This window comes from Adiantum capillus-veneris, chromosome 9 (assembly GCF_014529385.1).
Source record: "Adiantum capillus-veneris isolate H3 chromosome 9, ASM1452938v2, whole genome shotgun sequence".
NCBI lineage: Eukaryota > Viridiplantae > Streptophyta > Polypodiopsida > Polypodiales > Pteridaceae > Adiantum > Adiantum capillus-veneris.
The window spans coordinates 152,541,530-152,569,524 of NC_140939.1; the positions used below are offsets into that span (position 1 = coordinate 152,541,530).

General features: G+C 42.4%; 1 long non-coding RNA gene across 1 annotated transcript; it reads left to right on the forward strand.

Moving 5' to 3' along the window:
* Positions 1-1,873: 1,873 nt before the first annotated feature.
* Positions 1,874-26,419, forward strand: LOC147451407 (uncharacterized). The gene is made up of 4 exons (XR_015189222.1): positions 1,874-2,430; positions 25,702-25,776; positions 25,845-25,917; positions 26,102-26,419. It is a non-coding gene; the product is annotated as an uncharacterized LOC147451407 (long non-coding RNA).
* Positions 26,420-27,995: the final 1,576 nt, after the last annotated feature.

Sequence of the window (27,995 nt, forward strand, 5' to 3'; positions counted from 1 at the left end):
CCCACTACCATTTTCACTGACAGTCAGAGTGCTATGGCAGTTGCAAGGAATCCAGTATTTCATGCAAGAACAAAGCACATAGAGGTTCACTACCACTATGTCAGGGAAAGGCTACATGCAGGGGAGATCACACTAACTTATTGTCCTACACAGGATAACATTGCAGATCTATTTACGAAGGCGTTATCACGAGGAAAGTTTGAAGCTTTCCGAAAAGCTTTGGGCTTACTCTCATACACATGATGATCTGCTACCTTGTACGGATTCACACTATCACTACAGGGGGGATTTGTAGACATGTAGTAGTGTTAGTGTGTATACGCGCTTCACCAGGGGCACTTTTCTCCCACTGGGTTTTTCCCCCTGGACATCCGGTGTGAAAGGACACCTTATCTCTTAGGGTTTCATATAAGCTTTGTAGCTCTGAGTTTGTATACTCTATTATTATTCCAATACAGAGAGAGAGACTACAGAGATCTTGTACACAAGCTCTGTGTCTTCTCCTTCTCCATCTTCTTCCTACTCTGAGTTGCTGTCTTCCTTCTGTTTCCTGTTTCATCATCTTCAACAGGCGTCCCCAATTTCGGAAACAGTTAGATAAAGGGGTATCTCGGGAGATCCTCTTGATGCATTTGAAGTGAAAAAGGGTGGAGCAGGTAGGCGTCCCCAATTTCGGAAGCAGCTAGGTAAAGGAGTATCTCGGGAGATCCTCTTGATGCATTTGAAGTGAAAAAGGGTGGAGCAGGCACGTGCAAGCGAGGGAGAAAGGCAGGTGGTTTTTGTATAGCGATAACACGACGTCGGAGAGAGAGAGACAGAGAGAAAGAGAGTGGAGCTCTCGTTGTGTGAGTCGCGCAGCTCGTGTGTTGAGCTTGAACAGGGAGAGAGGCAAGGCCGCGTAGATTTGTGAGTCGTGGCCGCAGGTGAGGTGCATCGTAGTGGCGACGCTGGTCATGCCTATGGGAGGCGCAACATGGTGGAGGCACAAGGGGGCGAGCCATCTGGCGATGGGCAGCACGGTGGTACGCAGAGCGCCACGCGATGGCGACGACACAGGGCAAGCGAAGAGAGAGGAGAGAGAAGAATTGCTTTTGCTTTTGCTTGGAGCAGAAGCATCTGAGGAGATTCGCTTTAATAGACAAATCGACCGAGTAGCAACCAATAGGGATATTAATCATGTGATTCATTCCAAGCATGTCACCCTAGCCTTGAAATGAAGGGCTCAAAACCAAGTTTGTCTGGAGCATTGTTGCAACAAATAACGATGAAGTAATACGAATGCTCCAAGCATGTCACCTCAACATTATTTTGTGAGAAAATGGGAGTGAGAGAGAGAGAGATATGAATTAGCAAGAATCTCCCTAGATTCCATTTGTTAGCTCAATTTACTGTCTAAAATTCCATCATAATGTCCTACAGTAGCGCAAGTTTGAACGACCCGATGTCACAACGTAGTCGTTGATGTGAGTAGCAGCTTGCAAGTTAAAAGAAAATTTGCTTTCTTGAGTTGTGCCCTCCAGAGTACCATGTTACCCCGCTCTTTTTGTGTGACAATGCATTTGAGCCTCCCCTTGTGTCCACATGCTTCGTCTCTTGGGCATCTCTTTCCACTCCATGCATACCCTCAACTTCATGGCCTTCCCTTTTGCTGTTGAATTCAAGTGAGAGATCTTTGTTGATTCCCATTATAAGAAATGGGTACTCCCTTCTACTCACAAAAAGGATGTTGTCAATAGAGAATCAATCCTTTTTGGCCCACCAAAAGTGCATGCATGATATAGTGGAGACTGTCCCTTTTGAGTTTTAGCCAAGATTGCCTTTCATATTTGTGGGATGTACAAAAGCTTCGTATGGTCAACATTTATCATCGTTATAGGGCTAATTACAACAAGTCTTAGAGAATTCATGTCAAAAAAGTCCATTTCAACACAAACTTGTCATATCTAGCTAGGTATCGTCTGAGGAAATGGAATACCAACCTGCGCGGAAACTTGTGAAGTTCAAACATTGTGTGAGAATTAAACAATGAGAAGGACTCTAATTTAGAATCTATACTATCTATTAAGCAGGCAAGGATTCCGGCATGCCACGTGGTGGAAGGGGAGGCCAACAACCCATCACACAAAAATTGCGAAGAGTGGCCGTGAGGCGAACAGAGATACAAATGAAAGCCGAACAGTCGTGGCCTTGAGAGAGAGAGAGAGAGAGAGAGAGAGATACATTGTCGTTGACCCTCGACATGGGAGAAGAGAGAGAGATGCTAGCTACATCACCTACTGACAGAGTTATAGCCATCTACATTTGAAAGCTTTACCAAGTATGAAGGTAGCAGAGAGGAACCCTCGGAAACCATGATGAGCAGCCAAGAAGGCAAAGCGAAATACAAGTGATGGTTCAAGCATGCTGCTAAGGCTAATGCCACGCAGTCAGGTGCCTAACTGTTGAATGTGTGTGTGTGTGTGTGTGTGTGTGTGAGAGAGAGAGAGAGAGAGAGAGAGAGAGAGAGAGAGAGATGCCGTAGGATTATACAAGGGAGACCAAGATGTGTGTGTATGTGTGTGTGTGTGTGAGAGAGAGAGAGATATATATTTTTAACAGGTTTCACCAAAGGAACTGAAATATTCGAAAACCAGTTAGTAGAGTACGCTCAAAAACCTGGATTAGCAGCACCAATTTATGATATAAAAAATGAGGGGTGTGTTTGTTGTTTTGTTGGTTTGTTGGTTGGGGGGGGGGGGGGTGGGGGGGTTTGGGTTTGTCATAGGTGTATCTGTTAAAGCAAGCCATGTGATTTCATCACCTTCTATACTATACTTACGCAGCGTAATTTTTTTGAGGAAGGAGAGACACTCCACGTGTCAATCTCTCCTCCTTCCTTCCTCATCCTCAAAAAACGCAGCACCCTAAAAAAATTACGCTGCAGCCAAGGTCTGAGCGAAGAGACTTGCAGGAGTTGTCAAGGTCGGGCGCGCGAAGGTCTGAGCCAAGGTCGAGGCGCACTGCAGAGCTGTCACCTCCCATGATCCCATCCCATCTCATAGGGCTTGGCCCTTGCAACTTCGGCCAATCCGCCAACCAAGCCTCTGTCTCGCAGGAAAGAACCGGGCCTCTGTTGCGCAGGGCTTCGACAGTCCGCAAGAAGGAGCACCTCCCCCAACCGGGCCTGATCTGTCGCAGGGCCTCTCGCTCTCTCTCTCTCTCTCACACAATTGCAAGATAGCTAGCTCTGAGCTCTCTCTCTCTCTCTCTCTCTCTCTCTCTCTCTCACACACACACACACACACACACACACACACACACACACACAGAAGCTGCGCGCTGAGCTGCTGGAGTCACGGTGCTTGCAGGAGCTTTTATTCACTTGCCATCCCATCCCAATATAGGGCTTGGCCCTTGCAACCTCCCCCAAGCGGGCCTCTGCCGGCTGTAGTCGACATCCTCATGCAACTCCTGTGTGTCCTTGCATGCCGCCTTCAAACCACCTCTGCGTCTTAACTCTAGGACTCTCCCCTGAGCAAGGTTGGACGAAGCCCTAACCCCCCCTCTCTCTCTCTCACACACACAGACAGCAATGTGGAGGTTACGACTCAATGGTGTTTGAACCTTATTGCAGGTTACGGTAGTTTTTCTAAGGGCTTTTTGCGGATGGGCTCACTTTCTCTCTCTCTCTCTCTCTCTCTCTCTCTCTCTCTCACACACACACACACACACACACACACACACACACACACACACACACGCAAAACTGAAGTAGCGCAACTCTCTCTCTCTCTCTCTATGTGTGTGTGTGTGTGTGTGTGTGTGTGTGTGTGTGTGTGCAGTTTAAACATCCAGGTTCTGTGTGCGCAACTACAAAAGGATAATCTAAGCCTTTACGACTCTTTCTATACTCATAGAGAGTCGTCAAGGTCCATAGCAGGTAGAGACTTTGAGTTCAAGTGCTTGCTAGAGAGAGAGAGAGAGAGAGAGAGAGAGAGGGAGCGAGAGGTGGGGAGGGACTCCTTGCCATTCCAGTCGGCAAGTGGTGAAGGCAAGTGACGAAGACGAGTCGCAAAGACAATCGGCAAGCGACTAGCGAAGGCAAGCGGCAAGCGATTAGTATCGGCAAACGGCAAGCGATTAGCATCGGCAAGCGGCAAGCGTGGAAGACGGGACGAACAACGACGCTCACCTTAAACTTGAAGGTTTTCACGATGCAATATTTGCGTTCACATTTCTATTTGCGTTTGCGTTTGCTTGCCGTTTAAAATGCTTGCCGTTGAAAATGGCAAATTACCAAAACACCCCTTTGATTTGTGGAAATTTCCAAAATGCCCCTCAAAATTTTCACCTACTAGGTAGTTTGTGCCTTTTCCATTCTTAAAGTCAAAATGAAAAGTCATCATTGTCTTCTTCTGCAGGGTAATTTGTGCCTTTTCATTTCTTAATTATGGTGTTCTTAAGGTTCAAACACCCCTCTGATTTGTGAAAATTTCCAAAACTCCCAAAATACCCCTGGTTATGAGAGTGAATTTCTCCCAAAATTACATGCTAAGCACTCCAAAACGGATCTCAATTGTCAAAAGGAATTAAGACTATGATGCAGGTCGAGTGCTTGAGAGAGAGAGAGACAGAGGGAGAGAGGTGGGGAGGGACTTCGCGAGCGGCGAAGACAAAGGCAAGCGACAAGCGATGGTGGCAGGAGTGAGTGGATTTAGGGCGACGAACCCTCAAGTTAGATTTTGAGGTTTTCTGGATGCATTTTTCTTTGCCTTTTGTGTTTGCGATTGCTCTAAACCCGGTCTTTTTGCCATTGCATTTTCCTTAGCGTTTCGTGCGTGCGATCACCTTACGGTGTTCTTAAGGTCAACATGAAAAGGGAAAATTACCAAAACACCCCTCTAATATGTGGATATTCCCAAAATGCCCCTCAAATTTCCAAAATTCCCAAAATACCCCCCGGTTGTGAGACTGAATTTCTCCAAAAAATAGAAAATTTGTAGCTTTTCATAGGAAGAAGACTAATTGTCTGTCAATCTATCATATCTATACTATACTTATGCAGCGTAATTTTTTTGAGGAAGGAGAGACACTCCACGTGTCAATCTCTCCTCCTTCCTTCCTCATCCTCAAAAAACGCAGCACCCTAAAAAAATTACGCTGCAGCCAAGGTCTGAGCGAAGAGACCTGTAGGAGCTGTCAAGGTCGAGGTGCGCGAAGGTCTGAGCCAAGGTTGAGGTGCGCTGCAGACCTGTCACCTCCCATGATCCCATTCCATCTCATAGGGCTTGGCCCTTGCAACTTCCGTCTTTCCGCCAACCAGGCCTCTGTCTCGCAGGAAAGAGCCGGGCCTCTGTCTTGCAGGGCCTTGACAGTCCGCAGGAAGGATCACCTCCCCCAACCGGGCCTGATCTGTCGCAGGGCCTCTCGCTCTCTCTCTTTCTCACAGTTGCAAGATAGCTAGGTCTGAGCTCTCTCTCTCTCTCTCTCTCTCTCTCTCTCTCACACACACACACACACACACACACACACACACAAGCTGCGCGCTGAGCTGCTGGAGTCACGGCGCCTGCAGGAGCTTTAATTCACTTGCCATCCCATCCCAATATAGGGGTGGCCCTTGCAACCTCCCCCAAGCGGGCCTCTGCCGGCTACAGTCGACATCCTCATGCAGCTCCTGTGTGTCCTTGCATTCCGCCTTCAAACCACCTCTGCGTCTTAACTCTAGGACTCTCCCCTGAGCAAGTTTGGACGAAGCCCTAACCCCCTCTCGCTCTCTCTCACACACACACACAGCCATGTGGAGGTTACGACTCAATGGTGTTTGAACCTTATTGCAGGCTACGAGAGTTTTTCTGAGGGCTCTGTGCGGATGGGCTCTCTTTCTCTCTCTCTCTCTCTCTCTCTCTCTCTCTCTCTCTCTCTCTCACACACACACACACACACACACACACACACACAAAACTCAAGTAGCGCAACTCTCTCTCCCTCTCTCTCTCTCTCTCTCTCTGTGCAGTTTAAACATCCAGGTTCTGTGTGTGCAACTACAAAAAGATAATCTAAGCCTTTAGGACTCTTTCTATACTCATAGAGAGTCGTCAAGGTCCATAGCAGGTAGAGACTTTGAGTTCGAGTGCTTGCTAGAGAGAGAGAGAGAGAGAGAGAGAGAGAGGTGGGGAGGGACTCCTTGCCATTCCAATCGGCAAGTGGTGAAGGCAAGTGACGAAGACAAGTCGCAAAGACGAGCGGCAAGCGACTAGCGAAGGCAAGCGGCGAGCAATTAGTATCGGCAATCGCCAAGCGGTTAGCATCCGCAAGCGGCAAGCGTGGGAGGCGGGACAAACGACGATGCTCACCTTAAACTTTAAGGTTTTCTCGATGTAATATTTATGTTTGCATTTCTGTTTGCGTTTGCATTCGCTTGCCGTTTAAAAGGGCAAATTGCCAAAACACCCCTTTGATTTGTGGACATTTCCAAAATGCCCCTCAAAATTTTCAAAATAGGTTTCCATAGTAGACTAGGTATTTGGTGCCTTTTAAATTCTTAAAGTCAAAATGAAAAGTCATCATTGTTTTCTTTTGCCCGGTAATTTGTGCCTTTTCATTTCTTAATTATGGTGTTCTTAAGGTCCAAACACCCCTTTGATTTGTGAAAATTTCAAAAACTCCCTGGTTATGAGAGTGAATTTCTCCCAAAATTACATGCTAAGCACTCCAAAACAGATCTCAATTGTGAAAAAAGAATTAAGACTATGATGCAGGTCGAGTGCTTGAGAGAGAGAGACAGAGGGAGAGAGGTGGGGAGGGACTTCGCGAGCGGCGAAGACAAAGGCAAGCGACAAGCGATGGTGGCAGGAGTGAGTGGATTTAGGGCGACGAACCCTCAAGTTAGATTTTGAGGTTTTCTGGATGCATTTTTCTTTGCCTTTTGTGTTTGCGATTGCTCTAAACCCGGTCTTTTTGCCATTGCATTTTCCTTAGCGTTTCGTGCGTGCGATCACCTTACGGTGTTCTTAAGGTCAACACGAAAAGGGAAAATTACCAAAACACCCCTCTAATATGTGGATATTCCCAAAATGCCCCTCAAATTTCCAAAATTCCCAAAATACCCCCCGGTTGTGAGACTGAATTTCTCCAAAAAATAGAAAATTTGTAGCTTTTCATAGGAAGAAGACTAATTGTCTGTCAATCTATCATACAAGATGCTAAAACTAGAATTTGAGTCATAATTGCCTTCTTCTGCGCTCGGTAATTTGCGCCAAATTACATGCTAAGCACTCAAAAACGGATCTCAGTTGTCAAAAAGGAATTAAGAATAGGACATCTTGAAGAAAATTTGCAAAATATCCTCAAAGCACCCCTCTAATATGTGGATATTCCCAAAATACCCTCGGTTGTGAGAGTGAATTTCTCCTAAAATTAGAAAATTTATAGCTTTTCATAGAAAGAAAGAATAATTGTCTATCATACAAGATGATAAAACTAGAATTTGAGTCATAATCCCCTTCTTCTGCGAGGTAATTTGTGCCCAATTACATGCTAAGCACTTAAAAACGGATCTCAGTTGTCAAAAAGGAATTAAGACTAGGAAATCTTGAAGAAAATTTGCAAAATATCCCCAAAACACCCCTCTAATAATTGCCTTCTTCTGCGAGGTAATTTGTGCCAAATTACATGTTAAGCACTCAAAAACGGATCTTAGTTGTCAAAAAGGAATTAAGACTAGGAAATCTTTAAGAAAATTTCCAAAATATCCCCAATATTTTGTTATAAATTCCCAAAATGTCCTTAAAATTTTCCAACCAAAATACCCCTGGTTGAGAGTAAATTTCTCCAACGATTGTTTTTTTGTAGCTTTTCATAAGAAGACTGATTGTCTATCATACAAGCTGCTAAAACTAGAATTTGAGTTGGTCATGTACGCTTTGGAGATTCTTTATTTTTAGACATAAAACCCTTCTTATGCGAGCTAATTTGTGCCAATTTTTTAACATATTTTTTACATACTAAGCACTCAAAAACCGATCTCAATTGTCAAAGAGGAATTAAGACTAGGAAATCTTGAAGAAAATTACCAAAATGGATACAAGGGTATTTTTGAAATTTGAGGGGTATTTCAGGAATTTCCACTAAATCGATCTTTTAGGGTGACAATGTTTTTTCCCAAAGCAATAATGAGGAAGTACACAATGAAATAGGGCAACCCTTTGCTATATTTGGAGATGTTCACATTAGAGAGTTTCATGCGTGCTATCACCTTATGGTGTTCTCAAGGTGAAAATTAAAATCTCAAGGTAAATATTATAATTTGTAAGGTGGGATTACACTAAATCGATCTTTCAGAGCAACAATGCTTTTTCTCAAAGCACTGATGACGAAGGACACGATCAATCAAGGTAACCCTTCGCTATATTTGGAGATTATTTTACATTAAATTCCTTTAAGTTTCATGCATTATATCACCTTGGGGTGAAATTTAGAGATAAAACTCAAGATTCGTAGCTGGGATTGCACTAAAGTTAAGATACTTTCGTCCAAAACACGGGTGCTATCACCTTTCGTGGGTGCTATCGCCTTCAGGTAAAATTTTAGAGGTGGATCTCGAAATTCATAAGTGGGAATTTCGACAAATTAGAGGGGTATTTTGGTAATTTCCCATATTAAAATTTGTTAGGCAATAATACACTAAACCGATCTTTCAGGGTGACAATGCTTTTTCTCAAAGCATTGAAGACATAGGGCACAATAAATTAGGGCAAACCTCCACTATATTTGACCACGACCTACCTCTCTACACCTTTGCACCATAGACTTCGGGGCCATTTGGACTACTACACCTACGTTCTATCATGTTGCCATGATGTCTAAATTGATTATACATATTGCACTGCTAAAACTTATGCACTCATTATGAGCTTAGTGTTTTCTTTGTTGCTTGACAGAAGAATTTATGAGGACAAGGGACACATTCCTTTGTCTTTGTGAATCTCCAAGTCATTCCTCTCATGTGTGTGCACGCCAAAAGGTTGCACGAAATTATCGACGCCAACTCGCTATAAGCGTACGGTATACTTGACTAGTAATGCCTTGCCATGCTTGACAAATGACCATGGTCATGGTAGGAGTCCCTCCACATTTGTGGTTGGTTCTATCCATGGTGATGTTACAATTCCACGAGTCCCTTTGCAAACAGTCATGCAAGGACAAGGACGAAGACAACACACTCTTTTGTGTTTGGATGCGACAAGAAGATATCGTCGACAACGGGCAAGGCAACGTACCTCCCACATAAGAGAGCAGCGCCACCAACATGGTGGACACATTTGCCCTTTCATAAACGCTCAAAATGAGGAACAAGTCCCGTATGTCCATGACACATTACTTGGAGGAATTGCTTGCATTCTACATGCTTATCCCTGTATACGAGGTGTTCACTCTTCCATGCTACCATTGATACATGTATCATTGCCTATAGATCATACAAGAACCATGTCCTCCTTCTGTGAGTTTTGTGGTGCACGTCTTTGGCCGTGTGAAATGAAGAAGGAAGATACACCATCAATGGGAAAATATTGTTGCAAAGGTGGAAAAGTATCCCTCTTTCCTCTTGCAAGATCTCTAGATGTATTGGAGAGGCTACTCAATAACAGTGATGGTATGAGTAGATCCTTCAGAAAAAACATCAGGAGTTACAATAGTGTGATGGCATTTGCGTCTGTTGGAGCTACCATTGATGAGACATTGATGGGTAGGTATGGTGCATATTGCTTTCGTGTACATGGCGGTGTGTAGCATCGAATTGGTTCTTTGGTACCACACGAAGCAGGGGTGCCAAAATTTGCTCAGATATATGTATATGATACTGAGCATGAGGTTCGGAATCGTATGAGTTCCTTGGATGGTTTGAATTTGTCGACTCTTGAAGCATTATCAATGATGAGGCGATCATGTAATCCATATTCGAATGCCTTCTACAATGTTGGTAGAATGTTACGTGACAGTCCTGGGGTGGAGATCAAAATGACAATTTGTGAGAATAGAAATACTTCGAGGTAGTACTTGATACCTGTTGGCAATGAGGTTGCTGCAATTATGTCGGGTCAAGGGGATGTACAAACAACTCGCCATCGAGACATTGTGATACATTGTCAAAATGGAAGGCTGCAAAGGATTTCAAATCTACACAGGTCATACATGCCACTATTGTATGTTCTTCTCTTTCCACGTGGAGAAGATGGATGGTATATCAATCTTCCTTATGCTCATGTACATGGACCGTTAGATGCCTTGGCTAGTCGACAATGTGTCGATCACTCAAAAAGAGTACTATGCATATCGACTACAGGTTCGTACTGATACGGAGTCATGCTTGCTTCGTGGGGGTCGTTTACTTCAACAATTTATGGTTGATGCATATTGTGCCATTGAGGAATGTCGTCTTGCATGGGTCCGTACAAATCAGAAGACGTTGAGGGCAGAATTGTATTCAGGGCTGGCTGACATGGTGCATTTGTCTGGAAGTGATGCTGTACTTGGACAATCTGTAGGTCGAAGAATTGTCTTACCCTCATCTTTTATAGGCGGCCCTTGGCACATGTACCAATTGTATCAAGATGCAATGACAATTGTGAGTGCAAAGGGAAAGCCAAACCTATTTATCACATTCATATGTAACCCTAAATGGCCATAAATAAATGAGGCACTACTTCTAGGACAGGGTTTTCTTCTTGAAACACTCGAGCATGATGAAATATATCTTAAAGAAAGATATCTTTGGGAAAGTGGTGTCTTACATGTATGTCGTGGAGTTCCAAAAGAGAGGCTTTCCACATTCTCATACATTATTTATTTTAGATCCTCGATGTAAGCCTCAATCAACATTTGACTATGACAAGATGGTTTGTGGAGAGCTGCCAGATAAAAAACGATTTCCAGTGCTCCATGATATCATTGTTAGTTGTAACATTCATGGACCATGTGGTGAGTTCAATAGTTCATCTCCTTGCATGGTTGATGGCCGGTGTATTAGATAATATCCACGTTCATTTTGTGAGAAAACAACCATGGATAATAATGGCTACCCCATTTATGTGCGACGAAACAATGGCTTCACTGCCAAGGTTAGGGGTTCTACTATTGATAACCGATGGGTTGTGCCAAATAATACTATTTTGTCAAAATTATTTAATGCGCATATCAATGTTGAGGTATGCTCTACAATTTCAGCTGTGAAGTATGTTTATAAGTACATCTACAAGGGGCATGATAGGGCAACTGTAAGATTCTCGACATCGGTACGTGATGCACAAAGGGAGAACATTGATGAGATAGACATGTACACAGATGGCCGCTATGTATCTGCATCTGAGGCTTGCTTGAGAAATTTTCAATATCCTTTGCACAATGACGCACCAGTTGTTCAGAGATTGAGTGTGCATGTTCCGACTGGTCAAATGGTGACTTTTCAAGATAATGATAGACTTAATGATGTCTTGCAAAGGGAAAATGCAGAGAAGACCACTTTGACAGAGTGGTTCACATGCAACTTGGAGAATCCTGATGCAAATGATAGTTTGTACATTGATTTTCCTCAAAAGTGGGTGTGGAATTCGGGTTCGAAAAAATGGACAAAGAGACGTCGTGGGGACACTATCGGGCGGATGTATTTTGTGCAGCCCTCTGCAGGTGAACTATATTATGTTCGTTTGCTTCTAACTATTCGTAAAGGATGTAAATCATTTGAGGATCTACGCTCCGCAAATGGTGTATTGTTTCCAACATTCAAGGCAGCATGCATTGCAAGGGGTATCTTGGAAGATGATGGGGAATGGTTCGGATGCATGGAGGAAGCTTGCAGTACACATACAGGCTTGCAATTGAGACATTTGTTTGTAACCATTCTACTATTTTGTGAACCCTCCTCCCCTCATCTCTTGTGGGAAAGATTTCGATGTTTTTTGTCTGAGGACTACCAACACATGTTGGAGATGAGATATGAGTCGTTAGATGGATGTACAAAAGTTGCTGAAGGGTATGTGTTGAGAGATTTGCATAACATTCTTGGTACCTTTGGACAAAGTTTGGACGAAGTCTAGCTGAATTTCCCGGAATTCAATGCCTGATGAGCGCTTTGTGACACGTGATGAAAATAGCTTTCTTTTCCAAGAGCAATGCCTTGACACGGTACAAGAACTATCCGTGTCACGTGAAATGGAGCAGACTCTAAATGAAGACCAAAGAATTGCTTTTGAGGCAGTCTTGCATGGATTGACTATTGACGGTGGGGCTATTTTTTTCCTAGATGGCCCTGGAGGGACTGGGAAAACTTATTTGTATAATTGTTTGTTGTCGCGCGTGCGTGGAGAAGGAGAAGTTGCATTGGCCACAACATATTCTGGTATTTCAGCATTGCTATTGCGAAATTGACGCACTGCACATTCTAGATTCAAGATACCCTTGGACCTTGATAGTTGCAGCACATGCAATATCCCTGTTCAGGGTCAACTTTCTGAATTGCTTAGAATGTGCAAGTTGATTGTGTGGGATGAGGCTCCTATGATGCATCGATATGCCTTCGAAGCGTTGGACAAGTCTTTGCAGGATATCATGTGCTCAAGAAATCCATTTGGTGGAAAAGTGTTGCTTCTTGGGGGAGATTTCAGACAAATCTTACCAGTGGTGTTCCAGGGAGCGCGTGCTCACATTTTTGATGCTACACTTTGTCGATCGCACTTATGGAATCATGTGAAGATCCTTAAATTGGCACATAACATGCGTGTGGGAGGTGGTGATGTTGCAAATTCTACCTACAGAGAATGGCTTATGGATGTAGGAAATGGGACTCTGAAAATCAGTGATGAACAGATGATAGAAATCCCCCGTCACATGGTTCTTTCTTCATCTTCACTGGATGATTTGATAGGTTGCATCTATTCAGAAATTGATAAAGATGTGGTCTATGCAGAATACTTCAAAGAGCGGGCCATTCTCGCTCCAAAAAACTCTGAAGTTGATATTCTCAATGCTAAGGCCCTGTACACAATGAAAGGTGATGTTGTGCAATGCTTTAGTGCTAACTTTGTGGTGGAAAACTCGATGCAAGATCCTTTCTTATACTCTGTGGAGTTTTTAAATAGTCTCACCTTGGGTGGTGGATTTCCAACACATTGCTTGGAGTTGAAGATGAATGCCCCAATAATTCTACTACGGAACATTGATCGAAATGGAGGTCTATGTAATGGGACACGCTTGGTGTGCAAGGAATTTCATGCAAGAGTTTTGGAGGCAGAAGTTATTACAGGTACATGGGTTGGCACTCGGGTTTTCATCTCTCGAATATGTTTTGTGCATTCTGGTACAAAGTTGCCATTTGTTCTTAGACGGAGACAATTTTCAGTTAGATTGGCTTTTTGTATGACGATAAATAAGTCACAGGGCCAAAGCATTGCCATGTTGTGCCTATACCTGGTGAAACCGGTCTTCACTCATGGACAATTGTATGTTGCATTGTCACGTGCATGTTCAGCCTCGAGAGTGAAGATTCTCCTACGTGACGTTGATGTAAACAAAACAACTGCACTAGCAACAAACATTGTGTACCAAGAGATATTAAACAATGCTATATGAAGGTTCCAATCCTTCTTTCTATATGATGATAAATAATTTACATGATGTTGATGTAATTTACAAAACAATTGCAGTAACAATACCATGAGATAGTAATCAATGCCATAGGAAGGCTCCAATCCTTCTCATCATTGTCTTCTTCTTTGTATATGTTTCAAATCATAGAATATTTTATGAATTAATTTTCTACCTCTCTCCATAACATTGTCTAAATTTTGGTTTCCTTTTGGGTAAAAAGATCATGGATCAGTTTCTTACATCTATGAGGTGTCCTTTCTATTAAATGTGGAAGATCATCCACATCCTGGTATGTTTTTGTCCACCATTAAGACATTATGTGGAGACTTATTGTGTTATCTTTGGGACCTTGATTTTTTTTCCATTATTTTAATCAGAGCCACATTTTTGGTGTGCGCCTTTGCCACACGAAAAAATTGTTAGGACCATCCGCAAGCACTACAAGACCAGGTTTGTCTGCTTGAAATTAGGAATTCCCTTTGCATAAAGTAAGTCTCATGGTTTTTTTGTTTCCTTGTGTGTTACGAACCTTAGGAAGTTGCCATCTATCAATATTTTCATATTGCGTATTTTGGCATACTCCTCCGACGTTGAGTACGGTGTCTACTCGGTGAGGAAGGAGTGTGTGTCTTCCCAAGATGAAGATGATGCTCAATGGTTTGCTAGATATGAAGGATACTCTATTCCCAATGATTGGGAGTACCTCCAGAGTTCTAGGTTTGCTGAGTTGATCTACCAAATCTACTTGCCTAAACAACTTGCATGTTTGGCAATACCATACATAGCTACAATAACTGGTACGTGTAAGTCGTTGTGTTTGGAGCTTTGATTGTATTATTCCAAAAAAAAGTCTCCCTTTTTACTACTTTTGTTTGTTAATCCAGGAGATAATCAACCTTGGGATGGAAAAACGGCCCTTAATTTAGGAATTGAGAAACTCCAAGCTGATTGCCAATTGCATGATGAAACAAGCTACATTAATGTTTCCTCTTAGATCATTTGTGGCACAATAGTGTCCTTGATTGTGTTTGTTTCTATGACAAACATATCAACAACTTTGCCATGTTTGTGATCCATTTTAGGCAATTTTCTTTGAAGGTATGGATACATTTCTAAATGTCTTGGTGTTTATTATGACTTTGTAATTCTATGCAGTAGAGTTCTCCACTTTCTATTTGAGTTTGAGGGATCCAATATATTAGGTTCATATCTTGGAGATCGTTGTTTAAGCATAACAATTCTATGCATTGATCCTCACATTTGTGAGAGGATATATAGGTTTCTATGTTGAGAGTGTGTGTGTGTGTGTGTGTGTGTGTGTGTGTGTGTGTGTGTGAGAGAGAGAGAGAGAGAGAGAGAGAGAGAGAGAGAGAGAGAGGTGTGCAATAAGGAAGAGAGAAAATCATGCATATTGCATGAAGAAAACTCTAAAGTCTCTTTGTGTCTTTTCCTGAACTTTCACCTCTTTTGCTTGGTGTAGATTATGTTTTTTTTGTATGATAAGATGTTATGTTCGTATTATTGTGCAAGGGATTGCTTCCTTTGTGGTAGTTGACACATAATTCAGCTTTATAAGCATTGTGATGTACTTTTTAATGGTACACCTATGGAGAACACTAATGACAATGCCATCATTGAGACTGAGTCTGATGGTATTGAGTCTACTCCTCCAAGGTTTGCCAATGTTTGAGCGGCAAAGAGAAGTGCTCGATGTGTGGGATCCTCTTCTGTTAATCCTATGGTAAATGATGGGAATCACGAACTCATGGCTGCATTAAGGGACTTCTTTACCCGTAGTGAGTCTAGGCAGTTGGACTTTGAACAACACTTGGAAGCAGTTTTAGACGTGACTCAGCAAGCGAATTGCCAACACATTGTAGACCTTCGCAATGAGGTGCGTTTATGTGTACAACGCTTCCATGGAGGAATCGACTAGGTTGAGGAGAACCAATTCAACATGTTGGTGTGCATGGAGCAACAATTTGAATCAATGAAAAGCTCAGACATGCCCAATAGGGAAATCCAGATCCAAATTGATGCAATGAAGGACCATGTAATGGAATTTGCCTATTCAATTTGAGAGTAGCGGAATTTAATGAGAGTACTTTCAAGAAATGATTTTGTGAGCATAGCGGGTAGACATAATTGAAGATAGCAACATAATTATAGCAATTAGTTAACTTGACATGGACAATACTTTTGCAAGAGAGAGAATTTAGAGAACATGACAGAAGTTGAGGACCGGATTTATGTGGAGCCGGTCCCCCCTCCAATAGGCATTTGTATTATGATTTCTCCCATAAAAAGAGACTTGTTACAATACATTCTTTGTGTTCCTTGTGACCTAGGTGAAGCAATGAAGATGGAAAGCTTCATGCATCACCATCATAGCATAACCTAAACTTGAAGAAAGCTTTAACTATACCAAGCCTCAGTCCCAAGACCTCAAACACCTTCGAAGGTGGAGACAGCTGGCAGGGAATGAGGGTAGGGAAGAGGAAGAAGAAACATTTCATACGAGAAAGAGCTAGTTCCTCACTTATCATAACTCTTGTGCTAGCATACATAATAGCATAGTAATGAAGAAGAAATAGATGGCAGGCTCAAGCATTGAAGCATGGATCTTGGATGGATTTGCACTCCATAGCCAAGAGTGTTGGTGTAGGCTCTCAACCTCTACTTGCTTGGAGAAGGAGAGGGAGCTCTTGCACTTTGCATAGTACACAATGAGAGTGTTTGTGAGTGTGTGTGGGTGAGTATACTCCCTAAGCAACCCCCTAGCTTGCTTGGGTCGACCCCCCCTTGTAGCTCATGCTTGAAGCTCATTGGACCCCTCCAGGCCTATCCAATCACAAGCAGGAGCCATTACAAGCAACATGGGTAGCCTTGGGACAAGTGTCCCCCTTTCCCCTTTGAGAGAGAGGACTTGATAAATGCAAAATCAATTAATTAAATATCCTAAATTATCATTGGACCCCTTGGGTGGCCAACCAATAGGCTTCAGGCACACCATGAGGGCAACATGGGGAGGAACTTGACAAGTGTCCTTGCTGCCTCTTCAAGCTGGGGCTTCCCTTGTGTGTGTGTGTGTGTGTGTGTGTGTGTGTGTGTGTGTGTGTGTGTGTGTGTGTGTTCTCTCTCACCCCCCCCTTGTAGGCTGGCCCCCCTCCTTGTAGGGATCTTTTTGACTTTGGATGAGCAAGCCCCTTAGTCATCAAGCATGACTAAGCACTTGAAGTAGGGGGTGTTGCCACAATCATCTGAGGCAAGCTTCTCAAGGCACCTCAAGCACCTTAGTCATGCACCAAGTCAAGCACCTCAAGCATGGATCCAGTGAAGCACCTCAAGCATCTTAATCAAGCGCCTTAAGCAGGACAAGCACCTCAAGCACGACAAGCACCTTGAGCTTGGGCCGGGTTCCCACCTCAAGCTCAGCCCTAGCTTACCTAAGGTCAAAGGACTTTTACACACATTATTGGAGGTCTTCAATGAAGCTAACCCTAAGGTCTTATGCTCCATTGGTTAGCCTTGCTCTTGATAGACCATCTCCCATTGGGGCCCCTTTACTATTGGCCCCATGTTGAGATAGATCTATAAGCACATATCTATATCTTAACACTTGTTCCCATTTATTCTCCCACATTAAGTGATCAATTTAATATGAGAAAATCATTTGGATTGGTTAGATATTAGATTTTATGACATTATCTCTCTCGTGAAATCATAGTCGTCCTCGACTATGAGGTAGAAGAGATAAAGCCTTAGTCATTAGTCAATCGTACTTAGCGGGTAGAGGATCCCTTTTTTTACCCTACGACATGTTTCCAAGATGGATGACTAATCCATTTGGTGCTTGGGAGACATAGCTGCCGCAAGCATGTTTGCTCTTTAGTCCATTTCATTCTCCCAAAGTAGAGTGACAAATTCTACTTGGTGTTTGAGAGACGTCGTCATCACAAACATGATTCTAAGCATGCATACTAGTTAAATTTGTGCACAATTAAAAAGAGGATTAGTCTTATAAGACAAAAACATGAGTCATTTAAAAGAAATTTGTACATTTGCTTAGTCTAAGGTAGCATTGTAAGTATTGACAAGGTTCATACTATCCTTAAGTTGTATTCCTTGCATCCATTTAGCATCTTCAAAAGGATAATTTTTGAACTTAATAAGATACTATCGGATTATCTTACCATGTCGTAGTACCTTGTCTTCATGCCGAAGGACAGCTTTGGGTTGTAGCACCTCTTCTTGGTCTTCAACTTCGGGAGGGTCTTCAATAATTGGTTCAATTGGTGGCTCTCCTTTATTGGGCTTAAGTAGGCTTACATGAAAGGCATTGTGTATAAGCCAATGGTTGGGCAACTTGAGTTGATAAGCCATCTCATTGATGGGCTTTAAGATTTGGAAAGGACCATAGTATCTTTTTGCTAGTTAAGCATAATACTTTTGATGGCCCGTAGGATTTTTGCCCGTCGTTTGCCTTAATCGAGCCTTAGGAAACTTGAGTAAGACCCAATCATTTTCTTTGAACATTAAGGCTCTTCTGTGCTTATCAGCAGCAGCTTTTTGCCTTTGTTGAGAGAAGGCTATAGCCTCCCTAATCTTTTGAAAAGATTCTTGTAGGTCACGGCTATATTCATCGGCGGCGAAGATCTTCCCATGTACTTTGAGTAGCAAGGGACTTTTAGGTCTTCCCTCTATGATCTCGAAAGGTGCTTTCCCCATAGAAGTATGTACATTATTATTGTAGGTATACTCTACTAGAGGTAAATACTTTTCCCATTGTGAGCGTTGATCTACTTCGGTAACATAAGTCTTGAGTAGATCGAGTATCGTAAGATTGGCTATCTCACTTTGGCCATCCATTTGTGGGTGATAGGCCGAAGAGAAATTCAATATTGTTCCTAGATTTTCAAAGAGACCTTTCCAGAAATTACTGGTCATTCTAGGATCTCTATCTGACACGATGGATGTGGGTAATGCATGGTGCTTGAAAATCTGAGATATGAAGAGAGTTGCCATTTGATGTGCCTTAATAGTCTTTTTGACAGGAATAAAATGTGTTTGCTTGCTACACCTGTCGACTATTGTCCATATTCCTGTATTCCCATGGATAGACTCGGGTAATCCAAAGATGAAATCCATGGATATACTCTCCCATGGTGAATTTGGAATAGGCAATGGCTGGAGTAATCCAGGTTGCTTCCCTCTATCATACTTGGTCTTTTGGCATACTACACATTTTGAAACATACTCTTGTATGTCCACTTTCAGGGTAGGCCAATAGAAATACGTCTCTACTCCTCGAAGAGTAGGTTGAATACCTCTATGCCCTGCATATGGAGGAGCATAGGATTCATACATAACCTTCTCACGAAGGGCATGGGTAACACATAGCCTATTGCCGTGGAGAATATAACCATCCTGCAAGGTGAATGGTTCCTCTTTCTTCCCCAAAGCAAGGGCTGACATTATGTCTTTAAAGTCAGGGTCAGTAGCATACTCATCTATCATAGAGGATAGATCATTGTGAGTAGCTATAGACACCGCATTAACTTTTGGTCGTCGTGAATGTGCATCGGCAACTTGATTGTGCTTACCAGCTATGTGAGCAATATGGAAATTAAATTGCGAAAGAAAATTTGCCCACCTCATTTGTTTGTCGGAAAACTTGGTTTGCGTCATGAAATACTTGAGACTTTGGTGGTCGGTTCGTAGGATAAATGGAGTGCCCAATAGGTAGTGCTTCGATGTGTCTAGGGCAGGTAGAACAACTAAAATCTCTTTCTCATAAATGCCCAAGACTCGTTCATCACTATTGAGCCTTCAGCTCTCATACTCTATGGCATGCCCTTCTTGAAGCAAAACCGCTCCAATGCAATCACCACAAGCATCACATTGGACCTCAAATGGTTTTGAGAGATCCGGAACCACGAGGACTGGTTGGGAAGTAAGCTTCTCTTTGAGTTTTTCAAAAGCATTTTTCTCCTTAGCAGTCCATACAAACTTAACGTTCTTCTTTGTTAAGTCGTGTAGTGGTCCTGCTACTTGAGAGAATTTTTCTATGAAGCGTCTATAGTATGCACACATACCAATAAAGCTTCTTAGCTCATGTAGATTCCTTGGGTTAGGCCATGATTTTATTACCTCTAACTTTGATGGATCCATACGAATACCATCGTGAGAGATAATATGACCTAGATATTGAATCTCTTGAAGGAAGAATTCACTTTTCTTTTGGTTGAGAAAAAGTTTGTTTTCCCTCAAGGCTTGAAAAATCACTTGGAGATGTTGCTTATGTTCCTCCAAAGATTTGGAGTAGATGATGATATCATCAAAGAACACTCCAGTGAATTTACGATATGGTCTAAAAAATTTCTCCATGAGACGATTGAAAGTAGCTGGTACATTAGTCAAGCCAAAAGGCATGACTAGATATTCATAAAGACCAAATGTTGTGCGAGATGCGGTCTTTAGGATATCTTCATCCACTATCCTTATTTGATGATAGCCACTCTTAAGGTCAATCCTACTGAAGTAGGTAGAGCCTTATAGCTTATCAAACAGATCTTCTACCCAAGGCACGACAAATTTGTTTTTGACAGTGATATGGTTTAGTGCTCGATAGTCCACACACATACGGTATGTACCATCTTTCTTTTGCACTAAAAGGACTGGAGAACAAAAGGGAGAGGAACTAGGCCTCACCATCCCTTTGTCTACCAATTCCTCTACTTGCCTCATAATCTCCTCTTGTTGAGCTTGTGAGACTCGATAAGGCGGTTTGTTAGGCGGTGAGCTTCCTGGAAGGATCTCAATACGATGGTCATCATCCCCTCGTTTTGGAGGTAGGTCCATAGGGATATCATCGATGAACACATCTTGGAATCCTTTTAGAAAAATAGACAAGTCTAACTCTTCTTGATTCCTATCATTTTCATTTGATGAAACATTATTAGCTTTTAGAGACTCTTTGACATAAATCATGTACGCAGAAACTGAGCTCTTCATTGATTTATCAAAAGAAAGAGGATTTACAAGTGGAATAGTGCGACCACGCTCACTAGCATCTATATAAATGTTCTTTCCCCTGTAGGTGAAGTAAATTCTCCTTTCAGGGAACTTCATGTTGGCACCCATGCGATCAAACGATGGTGCCCCTAGGATAACATCCTGATGTTGGAGAGGAGAGATGAAGAAGTCTTCTTTGTCGACATAGCTTTGGACATGAAGCCTCAACTTCCCAATCAAGGGAGTAACGGAGGCTTGTTGTCCCTTGAAAGCTGCATCAGCTATTACTATATCTCCCATCTCAAAAGCTTGAATACCCAACTTGGTGGCCAACTCTATTGATATGAAGTTGAGAGTAGAGCCAGGGTGAAACAAGATGAAGGCATCATGCTCTCTTACCTTTCCCCATGCATAGTAAAGTGATGATCCTTTGCAATGACCATCCTCTTTTGGAGCTTCGATTGTGGAAGCCCTAGGAGTCTCATTGCGAGTATTCTTCTTGGGGCAAGAACGATAGCCATGTCCTTGCTCTCCACACTTGAAACACTTATAGTCCTTGCGAAAAGCTTCAAGCTCTTCAGGAGAGAGTTTGTTTTTACCTTTGTAAACTCCCTTCTCCTTGGACCGATTGTTGTTGTTGTTGTTGTTGTTGTTGGAAGTGCCTTGGGAATTATTTTGAGCATTGGATTTCCCCTTTGCATCATTTTTATCTTTGTTTTCCATGGGCTTGACATTACGTCTAGCCCCTTGATGGAAATTGATGTGTGAAGCAACCATGGTGTGGTGAATTACTTCGGTAATAGTACCGGGCCGTTGAGAGTTGATGTATTCGGCCATCTCTTCAGGTAATCCTGCACAGAATTGTTGTCTTTGTTCGGCAAAGTCTATCTTTTGAAAGACAGTAGCTTTGAGATGTAAATCCCAAAACTTGTCTACATACTTGTTGATAGACTCATGAGAGAGAAGCTTCAAGCCGCGCCATTCGGTAAGAACTTTATCTTTAGTATCGCTTGGAAGAAATTGCTTCATGATGGAAACTCGTAGAGTTTTCCATGTCTTTGGGGCTTCTCCATTGCCACGAAGGCTAGCCCACCATTGACGAGCTGATTTTTGGAAGTGCATAGCTACATGGCGTAGCTTGGAGGACTCTGTGAAGCCCTCGTCCCCAAAGGCCGCATCAAATTGCTGGATGAAGGCCAACACTTTGTCGGTAGCACCAAAGGTGCCATCGTAGGTGAGAAAAGAGATACTCTTTCCTCCCTCCTTGAACTTCTTTAGCTTTTGTGACCTTCGCCATGCAGGAAATGATTTGCGATGTCCTCCCCTCTTGTATTCTCTAGGAGAGTAGCCATAACTTTCATCAGAAGAGGAGGAAGGTGAAGAAGAAGGAGAAGAGGGTGACCTCTTCCTAGCCCTTTTCTTCCTTTGTTTCCTCTCTTGCCTTTCAGAGTGATGAGGAGAAGGACTATAGGTTGCTCTTTTCCTCTTGGGAGGAGTAGGCGATCGTCTAGACCGCCGTCTTCGTGGAGCCACATCTTCAGAAGAACTTAGACTGTCATTGCTTTCTTTCTCTTTGGATTCCTCCTCTCGAATGGGAGAGAGTCTTCTTTTGGGGGTCTCTTCAAGAGGCCTCCTAAGCTCTCTCTCCTCTGGGAGAGGAAGGGAAATTCCATAATCACGAAGTTGTTGAGTAACTTCGGCTTGCAAAACAGGGTTGCCCATAGCTTGTTGCAACCTAGTGACGAGATAATTCACAAACATGGGAGCATCATCATCAGCACCTTCATGTGCAAAATCAAAGCTATCAATGTTCATTCTACTATCTTGATTATTGTCAGCCATGTTAACAAAATTTATGTTTATACTTAGTGTATGCTTTGGCAATACAAAACCTTAGTTGCCACTCCTCTTAGCCTTTGAAAATCGGCTCTTAAGTATCTACACCCACGGCTCAAAGTGGTTAATTATAGAGAGTAGAGGAGTAGGTCTAACATAGCAGAGTTGCCAAGGGTTAGCTCCTTTTGGACTTCTTATGGCTCAATAATGGTAAAACCGTAGGCAAGTCTAGAAAGACTCCATTATTAAGTCCAAAGATCCCGAGGTGTGCACCATCCCCCACATAGTGGTCTCAACAAAACCGATATTAGATCCCAGTTCCACTTACTCTATTATAATTAACAACATCAACCATTCATAGGCTACTTAAGGACCTCTCTTCTTAAGCAAGAAAAGAGAAACCAAATGCTCTGATACCAACGTAATGGAATTTTCCTATTCAATTTGAGAGTAGCGGAATTGAATGAGAGTACTTTCAAGAAATGATTTTGTGAGCATAGCGGGTAGACATAATTGAAGATAGCAACATAATTATAGCAATTAGTTAACTTGGCATGGACAATACTTTTGCAAGAGAGAGAATTTAGAGAACATGACAGCAGTTGAGGACCGGATTTATGTGGAGCCGGTCCCCCCTCCAATAGGCATTTGTATTATGATTTCTTCCATAAAGAGAGACTTGTTACAATAAATTCTATGTGTTCCTTGTAACCTAGGTGAAGCAATGAAGATGGAAAGCTTCATGCATCACCATCATAGCATAACCTAAACTTGAAGAAAGCTTTAACTATACCAAGACTCAGTCCCAAGACCTCAAACACCTTCGAAGGTGGAGAGAGCTAGCAGGAAAGAGGAAGAAGAAACATTTCATACGAGAAAGAGCTAGTTCCTCACTTATCATAACTCTTGTGCTAGCATACATAATAGCATAATAATGAAGAAGAAATAGATGGCAAGCTCAAGCATTGAAGCATGGCTCTTGGATGGATTTGCACTCCATAGCCAAGAGTGTTGGTGTAGGCTCTCAACCTCTACTTGCTTGGAGAAGGAGAGGGAGATCTTGCACTTTGCATAGTACACAATGAGAGTGTTTGTGAGTGTGTGTGGGTGAGTATACCCCCTAAGCACCCCCCTAGCTTGCTTGGGTCGACCCCCCCTTGTAGCTCATGCTTGAAGCTCATTGGACCCCTCTAGGCCTAGCCAATCACAAGCAGGAGCCATTACAAGCAACATGGGTAGCCTTTTGACAAGTGTCCCCCTTTCCCCTTTGAGAGAGAGGACTTGATAAATGCAAAATCAATTAATTAAATATCCTAAATTATCATTGGACCCCTTGGGTGGCCAACCAATAGGCTTCAGGCACACCATGAGGGCAACATGGGGAGGAACTTGACAAGTGTCCTTGCTGCCTCTTCAAGCTGGGGCTTCCCTTGTGTGTGTGTGTGTGTGTGTGTGTGTGTGTGTGTGTGTGTGTGTGTGCTCTCTCTCATCCCCCCCACTTGTAGGCTCGCCCCCCTCCTTCTAGGGATCTTTTTGAATTTGGATGAGCAAGCCCCTTAGTCACCAAGCATGGCTAAGCACTTGAAGTAGGGGGTGTTCCCACAAGCATCTCAGGCAAGCTTCTCAAGGCACCTCAAGCACCTTAATCATGCACCAAGTCAAGAACCTCAAGCATGGATCCAGTCAAGCACCTCAAGCATCTTAATGAAGCACGTCAAGCATGATAAGCACCTCAAGCAGGACAAGCACCTCAAGCACGACAAGCACCTTGAGCTTGGGGCTGAGCTTGGGCCGGGTTCCCACCTCAAGCTCAGCCCTAGCTTACCTAAGGTCAAAGGACTTTTACACACATTATTGGAGGTCTTCAATGAAGCTAACCCTAAGGTCTTATGCTCCATTGGTTAGCCTTGCTCTTGATAGACCATCTCCCATTGGGGCCCCTTTACTATTGGCCCCGTGTTGAGATAGATCTATAAGCACATATCTATATCTTAACACTTGTTCCCATTTATTCTCCCACATTAAGTGATCAATTTAATATGATAAAATCATTTGGGTTGGTTAGATATTAGATTTTATGACAGACCAGGTCCTTGCTCTTGAAGGAGAGGTAACCCGGCTCAAGGTCCACCTGAATCGATTGAATGCATTGATGACAAAGATGGCTCGATATTCTGATGGCCGTGCCATATAGCAACATTCAACCTTGGCTACTAGAAATAATTGAAGCACGTACTTCTGTGTGTTAATTTGATTCACTGTCTTGATGTACTAAAGCATACCTTGATTTGAAATTTGTTGGTAGGATAAATTAGTGAACATGTTGTTTTGTTTGGTTTTATACTTGTGTTGCTTGATCTACATGGCATGAAGCCATAGAGTATACTTAAATTAAGTTTTGAGTCCCTGGTTGAGAAGTTTTAAGTCCTTGGTTGAGATGATATTTTTGTCAAAACAATATGAGGTACTACCGTTGTGGCTTGGGGACACAAGGTAGCATGTTGTTAGACAATAGGATTCCATCATTACAACTATGCTTAGCTATGTGAGCTTCAAGGTTGCAATTAGGACCATTGAGACCCTGTTGTGATGTATATCCACAAAGTATGTATAATGTATCCTAATTGTGGAAGGTTCAAACAAGACGATAGAGTTTGTGGGATTGTTTTTACAAAGGGTCATCGATGTATGATAGTGTAGGAAATTTGGATGTTATTATTATAATTATTATATATTATTATATATTACCAATTGGAACTCCACCAAAGCATCCTTTGCCACTAACTACTTTGTTTGTCTCCTAAGAGTTTTGACATTTTGCATGGAGTGGACAATGTAAATCATAAATAAAATCTTTCGGTGTTTGAACGATTATTGGTATTGCATTTGGAGTTATTTCTTTTCAAAAAAGGCATCAAAATCTCAAAACTAAGTGTGGCCTCTGTTTCAACATTTTCCATATAATGTAATGAAAAAACATGAAAAATATTGCACATAAACGAGTAGATTTGTGCGGCTCTTTATGCATGTCTAAAGTGATTGAGAACTAAGATTTTGTTACAAATTTAAGAGTTTCAATGGTATTAATAGTGTACTCTTTTAGTTTACACCAACATATGGATCACATATTTTAGCTGCTATGTTGATTCAATTCTTTATACACTTCGATTTCATGAAAAGCTGATGTTATGATGTTTCTTGAATGGGGTTGAAATATTGTATTTATAGATGCCATGTCAAAGAAGGCATTGGACAGTTTCTACATTTAGCTGGATGCTCATCATCCGCCATTTCTTATCTATGGTAGGATCTAAGTATATCCTTTGTAAAATTTTCAGCTTGATGTTCAAACTAACAATTTCCTCATTTAGATCCCCCTGGTTGGAGAGGCCTCCTTAGTACGCATGATGTAGTACACATTATTGAAAGCTTTGAAGTTGTTAGGTAAGGAACATCAATGAAGCACAATGCTTTTTTATATATTTTTTGGTTATTGAACTTATTGTAATTAACCAATTGGCTTGCAAGAATCACTATTATCATAATAACATTTTAATGGAAGTGCATGAGTTTTGCGAAGGACTCCAAGGATACTTTCATATCAGTGTGGCTTTGAATCGTAATGCAGGTTCAGCTCGCATACGGGTTCGCGAGCTCGAAGATTGCTTGCCGGCCAATGCAGAATACTCTTATAGAGATAGATATGAGAATTGGAGGATTGTATTATACACGCTGTATGAGGGCCACCGTCGTTTTGGTAGGAGCATTCGTTATGTGGGTCCATGGGTTCTACGAGTACCAAATGCAACATCCCGAAGGCTGTCATTTTGAAGTTGTAGTTGTTTTGTTAGTTAAGATTTAGTGGCTTTCAAAAAACTTCTTCTTTAGAGACGAATATTAGGTTATGCTTACAACGACTACTTACAGTAATGGAAGTGGATTGTTTTTTTTCTTTTAGTCTCCGTTTCTTACTCTACTCTCTCTCTCTCTCCCTCTCTCTCTCTCTCGTGTAGTCTTTTAAATTTATGCTCTATAGTTGTTATGTTCATTTAATTCTCTACGCACTTTCTATTGTCGCATAAAGTCAATGTGATTTAAAGCATTATTGCACATAATAAAACATTTAAGATATGGTTCTCACCACCTTGAATTGGATGCATAAAGAATACTTACTGGGTCCTACTGGCTCTGCTTTAACAACAACCCCAATAATTTGGAGATTCCCTCCCCCCACCCGGCATGCCCTCTGGCCTCTACTTTCTACAGGAGGACATCACGCCTTTCCCAACAGCCTCCACCTGCAGCCTCGCCCACAACCATCTAGCAAGAGAACGCAGCTGGCAGCTTGCACACCAACTATTTAGCAGCCAACGGTGGGTGTAATCTGAGGTAGCATGGTCACAAGGCATGCTGTGAATAGGAGGCGCGCAATTGTGTGTGCCCAGTTAGACATGTGGTTTGTGTGCCTTCTTCCAAGCAGCCCCCCCTCAACTCCTGTGCGCCTTCTCCCTTGAGGGCAACTTCAGTCTGCAGACGAGAGAGAGAGACATAGATAGATAGATTTTATTATCATCCTCGGAGGTAAAATATGACCTATGGGACCAAAGTTACATGTGATGTAGTATGTGTATGGCTGATGAGTGACTCTCTATGCTCCAAAATTGTAGTGATGAGAGTCGCAATGGAGAGCCCACACTTTGTCTGGGAGAGGAAAGTGTGTAGGTCTAAGTTATGGCTGAAAATGTGAGAGAAGCAAGTTCGGATGTGATCAAAAGCTCAGCACTCTAGTAGTGTGTGGTACTCAGAATCTCGAACTTGCAGTGAGCATAATGTGAACAATTGATTTGACTCTTCTCCATTGCCCCAACGCCCTATCTCGCATCGAAGGAAATGGGAGCTAAGCTGAATTGCTGCGATAGTGCGTATCGCGGACAAGGGAATAGGCTCAAGCATGTAAGTGTGAGTACGGTTTCCTCTCTCAGCGAAGAACATGGTTTTGTAGTTGGGGGCAATATAGGTGGTGTAATGTATGAAGCGTGACCCACCGGATTTCTCCCAAGCCGTAATACATTGGCGTTGTAGAAAAGCTTCATTCACTTTAGAGTCAATTGAAGCATCATGTAGCAAGTGTAATGCATCCCATCTCCCAAACCACTTCTTTATGTCTTGCATCCATCCCGTGCTCAAGATCTTGCTTTTATGCGTCTTTTGAACTTTTTTGCTTGCTTCCCATGCAATTGTAGGAAGTCGATGTGAGGGGTTTTGACGCATCTTTATCATGTACTCCACAACCCTTTCCATGCCCATAACCTCAATTGGAAGAGATCCCGACTCAAGAAGTAGGAGCATATATGTTGTTTGTGTCTTAACTTGGAGAAAGTTTGTAAGAAAACACTTTTGGACATCCTCAAACTCTTTCCAAGTAGACTTAGATGCTCCCGCCCGACACTTCAACTCCATAAAGAAGAACCGGTGTCACCAATGCATCAAAAAGATACTTCTTGAGAACCCAACACTTGATG